The sequence below is a fragment of the Trachemys scripta genome, chromosome 17 (genome assembly GCF_013100865.1).
Source record: "Trachemys scripta elegans isolate TJP31775 chromosome 17, CAS_Tse_1.0, whole genome shotgun sequence".
NCBI classification, from domain to species: Eukaryota; Metazoa; Chordata; order Testudines; family Emydidae; genus Trachemys; species Trachemys scripta.
Genome location: NC_048314.1, coordinates 15,001,338 through 15,007,337, shown reverse-complemented (window position 1 = coordinate 15,007,337; position 6,000 = coordinate 15,001,338). Strand labels below are relative to the sequence as shown.

The 6,000-nt window shown below is 47.5% G+C and overlaps 1 protein-coding gene across 4 annotated transcripts in view; it reads right to left on the bottom strand.

Moving 5' to 3' along the window:
• Nucleotides 1-3,719: 3,719 nt before the first annotated feature.
• Nucleotides 3,720-6,000, bottom strand: part of NCS1 (neuronal calcium sensor 1) — a 138,701-nt gene continuing 136,420 nt past the window's right edge. For all 4 annotated transcript variants that reach the window (XM_034751901.1, XM_034751903.1, XM_034751902.1 and 1 more), the window contains exon 9: nt 3,720-4,845. The gene's annotated coding sequence lies outside the window, so the exon portion shown is untranslated. The remainder of the gene's footprint in view (nt 4,846-6,000) is intronic.

The window sequence follows — 6,000 nt, the reverse complement described above, 5'->3', positions numbered from 1 at the left end:
GAACATGGTAAAGGAGTTCAATTCCTTGTCTCGCTTCCTTTATTTCAAGCCAAGCTTTCCAAAAGAGCCAGCAGCACCCAGGAAAAGCTCAGGGCCCTCCGACACCTTCAAAACCCTATTGCAATGGCTCTACAGATTCATATTATGGTCCTGCTCCTCTTGAAGTCAATGCAAAAGTCCCACTGGGCCAGACCTCAGCTGGTATAAAACGGACATAGCTCCATCAAAATCAACGGAGCCACTGACTCTACACCAGCTGAAGATCTGGTCCATTGAGTTTAGTGGGATCAGGATCAGGCCCTATGAGGTCAGAATTTGTCCTGCCATAAAACGCAGCAGTTGCTTGGTGAGTTCTCCTAAGGTTGATCAAGTCTCCTCAAGAAGTGTCACAGTCAATGGGTCCCTCCTTACAAAGCAATACCACAGTAGCCCCAAGACAAAACCTCTCACCATACAGAACTGCAGTGTCTTGATGCTATTTCTGAACAATATGTATCGTCTCATACAGGATCATTTCCTAGTGGAACCATGTTGGTTTCAGAACATTCCACCCATGGGGCTTTCAGGATCAGGAGTCATTGAAGAGGCTGGTTATTATTTTAAGTAATGACAGAAATCATTCAAGCCCCAATCCAGGGACTCATCTCTATTTAGGAATGAAAATTTAAGCACATGCTTAAGTGATTTCCTGAATAAAGGTGGACGTAAGCATGTGCTTTTCTGGCTTGAGGCCTCTATCTGGAGGAATCAGTTATAGTAGAGCCGATCCAGACTATCCAGCCTACCTGGTGAATGGAACAAGAGGGGAAACGGACATTCCTACCACATTTTCAAGTCAAGCTACGCACTCCATGGGATTCGCAACCCACCAGTGGACGGTCTCCGGCCTCACTGCATGACTGGTGCCTTTGAGGGGAACAAAAATATGCAGTTTTGTGGTTCTCCCCCCAAAATCTCTCTCTCTTGACCTGCTAACGCATGAGTCGTCCCCAAGCCCTCAAGCTAGATCTGGAGCTAGGTCTGTTACGCAGCATGCTGACCAAGTTCTGCTTGGACGTACGCAAGACGGATGTGCACACAAATCAAGCTCTGGCACTCAGCTTAACAAGCAACCAAACAGATCATGCTACTTCCCACACTTTGTGCTTTTCCGATACCAGTGAGAGAAACATGTGGAAGGGGATGGTCCTTAAGAACGATACAGATGGGATGTTTGAGTGCTCTGTGTGATTGTTACAAATGGAACGCAGCTGTAGGACAAGACAAGAGTTCTTTACTAGTGCTGGGTCAGGGGGTGGGGAATAAATAGCCACCGTAGATAGATGGCCACTCTGCACTAGGGATGGGATTTCGGAGTTAGGTACTAATGGGATTTGAATATTCCAGACTTGGAGCCAAAATTGACATGTACAGTTCACCTGGAGTTAATTCTCCGCCCCAGCCACCTCTGCTGTTTAAAATCCTTGCTTTGCTGGTTGGACCTTGGGTTGGCTGAGGCGACTGCAGACAGCTCCGAAGTGCTGATCACAGCCCAGGCCTTTGGGCTTGGTGTTCTGTGGGCCAGGAGGCCTCCCACCCAATGCTGCCCACACATCAGGGATCCGTCCTCAAGCTGCTGTCGATCAGAGTTGCTCCCTGGAAGTCAGTGGAGTGATTTATACCAGCTGCATTTGTGACCCAGTAGCTGAAAATATTGCTCTGGAAAGCGTGGGTGACCTCGCTGGGAAGGATGAAGGACATCATTATAACCACACAATGAGAAATAACTTCCAGCCCCACCCAAAGAAAAGGTACTGGGGTATTAAATGCAAAATGCAGGGCAGATGCAGTTGCTTACACTGATGAGTGTGCGGGTAGAGCACTCCCCTCTCGTTTCACACCAAAAAAGAAAACAGGCTGCGCTCTAGAAAGTTACAATACCAGCTCACTCTTCTTTCTTCTGGAACAGGATTCGGAGAACTTCCACCGTAACTGCGTGGCGGTAAAGAGAGGACACAGACTGTGGAGAAAAGCCTTCCTTGTTTCCACTGCTTGTGATAGGCCCAAAGCTCTTGTGTTTCCACGACCCGGGTATCGCCATAACCTGCAATAGCAAGCAGGGATTGAGGGGCAGCTGCCATCCTAAAACATCTGTGCTCTGTGACACATGGAGGACTGAACAAGTACTGGAAGAAAGCCAGTGTTATGTACAAGCTAGTGCAAATGTATCACAGCTGGACGGAGTCAGACCTTACTCAACTGTGTGTCCCCATATCGCCCCTAGCGCAGCCCACGCAGAAGAGAAGCCTTAATGCTGGTGACAGCTAATGGACATCTCTTCTTTAGTTCCAGCGACTGAAGTCAGCTGTTTTTGGAGCCGGAGTTCATGTTTCAAATCTATGTAGCTCTGGTGTGTGGACGATCTCAAAGTCTGCCCGACTACGGAGACAGGAGACACCCCTCCTATGGATATCTGCCCCTGTGCAAAGAGGCACCCACATTCACCACCCTGCAGGCATTCGAGTGCCAAATCTGGGTCACCTGGGCTGTATATCATCTCTGGCAAAGCACAGCTTGCACTGGTTACACTGTAGGGATATGGTGGGAGAGGAAGGAAGGAAGGGGAAGCAGTGCTTGGCACAGTGGCTGGGATTTATATACAGAAAAAGCAATTTCGGCTCTGAAAGATGGAGTCACTGCCCTTTTCACAGGTTTCCCCTGAGAGGTTTCAAGTACTGCCTGGGAGAACCCAAGAGCAGATTCTTCCTCCTGCCTCCCAATCCATTACTCTGCAGCTGTTCCTGTTACACACAGTCTGAAGCAGAACAATGCTTGGTGTTTGGATCCCATGGTGATCAGAGCCTTAGAAACACTGCGGTTAGCTAGCACAACAGGGGAATGCACCAACCTCTGGGTGCATGACCAAAAACGCGGGTGGAAAGGCAAAGGTCTCTGATGTTCATGGTGCACTGGACAATTGCTCTGTGTACAGGCACCGCACAAACCTGCCTAGGGAAACCTGCAGGAGGCTTTCCGTTCAAATGCCTGCCCTAGTCTTGGGTGCGTTTGCTACTGTGCGTCTATTCTGCTATTCCATTTCGCCCAAAGGTGGAGATAGACCAAGCAGAAATGGGGGAAGGGGCAAAGCCGGATTTGTTTTGTTGATCGTTTTCCTGTTTATCAAAGCTCAGGTCCATCTTTGTGACCCAAACTGGGCGCCGTAGGAATGGATGTGACCCACTGAACAAGACTTCTCTCAATGCACGGCCCGAAGAGCAAAACTCAGGAGCACTTTAAAACTACCAAACGAGCGCAAACGTGGCAAAACGCTAAGAGGCTACAGCCATTCTTCCTTCTCCAGGACACTAAGCAGCACTCTGGACAGGAGACACCCCTGGACAGCGTCAAGTAGCTCTGGACAGTGTCAAGGCTTTGGGTTTTGCCTTAAACAGCTATGAATTGTAGTTTGCTTAGACAACTCTCCTAAGCTCCACTGACCTGCTGGTTCTTTTCAAAAACATTACACTGTACAATCAACCAGCCATCTCTGTTCTCAGCCCACAGGGACTCCAGGCTCCTAACCTCCTGGAGGCTTAGCAAGGCCTTAATACAGTTCCATTTTTTTAACTCCCCATCCGCCCCGCAAGACAGATACACGACAGTCCCAGGATTTTCCAAAACGAAGGGTCATTTTAAAGCTCAAACAATATTGGCCCCATTAATACTTTTCATGCAGAAAAATGTCTGGATACTGTATATTTCATCATTCTGCTTTACACAAAGGCAAGATGGCAAAATGAATGCATAAGGGCAACAGAAATACAGCTTGTTGAGGGGAGGAGAGCGTTCAGTCCAAGCCTGGGGATTTGTCAGGGGTAGTAGCTGAGTTTCTAAAGAGAAGGAAGGAGGGAGGGCAGGGTGCAGGGACTAGAGGTATGGGAATAAGGAGAAGGGGGTTAGATTATCCCCCGTAAAACATCAACCAGCCGACAAAGCACAGTATATGGGCGGGGGTGGGGGGAGAATATTTTTGGCTTAATTGCAATCGCAGGCTCCCTCCCCCTGCCATAGTGTGTAAACCTTGCAACTTTTATCACCGAGGTGTTTCAACACACGAAAGACTAAACACAGCAGCAACGGTTACAACAAATAAATAAAGATATCGATAACAGAGAGAGGCATAGTCACAAAAGCCTCACTTTTTCCATCCAAAAAAAAAAAAAAAGCACAATACTGTATCACAAAAACTATACAGATCTCCCTAGCGACGCCGGCTGGGCTGCTGCTGGAAACGCAGGGGATGTGGAACTTTCGTTTCCAATTGCCTTTTATCGTCCATCCCCTCGTCCCCCCCCCCCCCCGCCGATAAAGCAGAAGCCGATGGTGATCAAGCACTCGGACGGCGTGCAGCAGCCGCCCGCTCCAAGACCTCAGCAGTACCTTTTGGCTCCTTTTTCATGCTGCGCTTTTCTATGAAAACAATGTAAAATATTTAGTGTTTTTAGTCTGTTCCAAAAAAAAAAATCTACTAAGTAAAAGCGAGAGGCGGGAGGGGTCTCCACACAGCGATGCATGATCCCTTCCACCCCCAGAAGCTGAAAAATTCGCTGTTTTTTCTTTTTCTATTTTTTTCCTTTCTTTTTTCTTCTTTTTTTCCCTTTTTTTGTTGTTGTTATTGTTGTTGTTGAGAAAGCGGAAGTTGGCAAATGGACACGGTTAATTCAGAGTGCAGAGTGGGTGCGGGGGATGACCTCACACTTCAAGCGCCTCCCTTGTTCGTGTAACATAAAGGAAGGCTGGAGAGGGACAGGCAAGCTTCTTTACTGAGGTGGTCTGATGGCACAGAAAGAATCTTCCCCCAGGCAACTGAAAGAGAAGTTGGGGAGGAAGAGGAGAAAGCAAGTCAACCTGTGTTTAAATCAACAAAACTAGAGATAAGAAGAAATTTATTGATAAGTCAGTCTTGCCAACTCGTATCATTTTATCCCAAGTCCTGCCATCTTTTGTTTTTTTTTTCTTAAGGACCCAGCTCCTGGAGTCAGGTGATTCTTGTGAGACTCTATTCTATGCTTTGACTGAAAATAGAAAGGATGTTTCTTGCCATCCTGGCTGTGGAGAAAAGTTTGGAAATATGACACTCCCCCACACACATCCAAGGCTCCAACGCCAGAACCTAAAGTTTATTATTTTTTTAAATCTCTTGGTTTATTAGCACCTCGCCAGTTTCTGAAAGCTTGCTGTTGGCAATGTTGAGCTGGTTGGGTAAACTGGGGGAAATCTGCTGCCTCCTTTTGAAATCCCCCCTCCCCATTTCTGGGGGCTTAAAATTTCAAAAATGGGAAACATCATCCAAGTTATGAAATCTGAAGAATTCCAAGGGGGAGACAGAGGAATTTCTGGGTGAAAATGTTGATGGTTCTCACCCCCACTTTTCTGTTGTAATTCAATATTTCGGAGACATTTCTTAATGTGCACTCTTTGGGGCAAGGGCTGCATCTGTGCAGCCCCTGTGCGTTCCCACAATACACAGATAAAATGTAATAATAACCCATATGATTAATGCTGCAGAATATTGATGTGCAGGGGCTATTCAATATTACACCCTGCCAGTTGTGCTACCGATGCTTAGCACACGAGTGCCTTCCCCAATCCCCAGATTTTGCAAACTGCCTCCGGGGCTCTTCCATCGCGGCTACCGGGTGAGTCACACCACAGACGCTGCTGGTTTAAAATCCTTTACAGCGAGGCAGGTTTTACTGTATCATCGGGTACAACAGTCCTTGTGGATGCCTGAAAATCAGAAAGCGTGTTTGCGATTGTCCCCCAAGGTCGTAGGAAGGAATCGACTCCCCCATCGGGTGGTAGGAATTATAAAACTCCCAAGAGGGGAGTTTGGAGCCAACTAGATCCAAGTCTAACCACTGCTCGTCCCCCAGTAACTCACTCAAGAGTTTGTCTTCTCCTCCCTTCCAGCCTCTGGCTTCTCCAGCTTAGTTTCTTCTTTGCACCACTGCACACAAA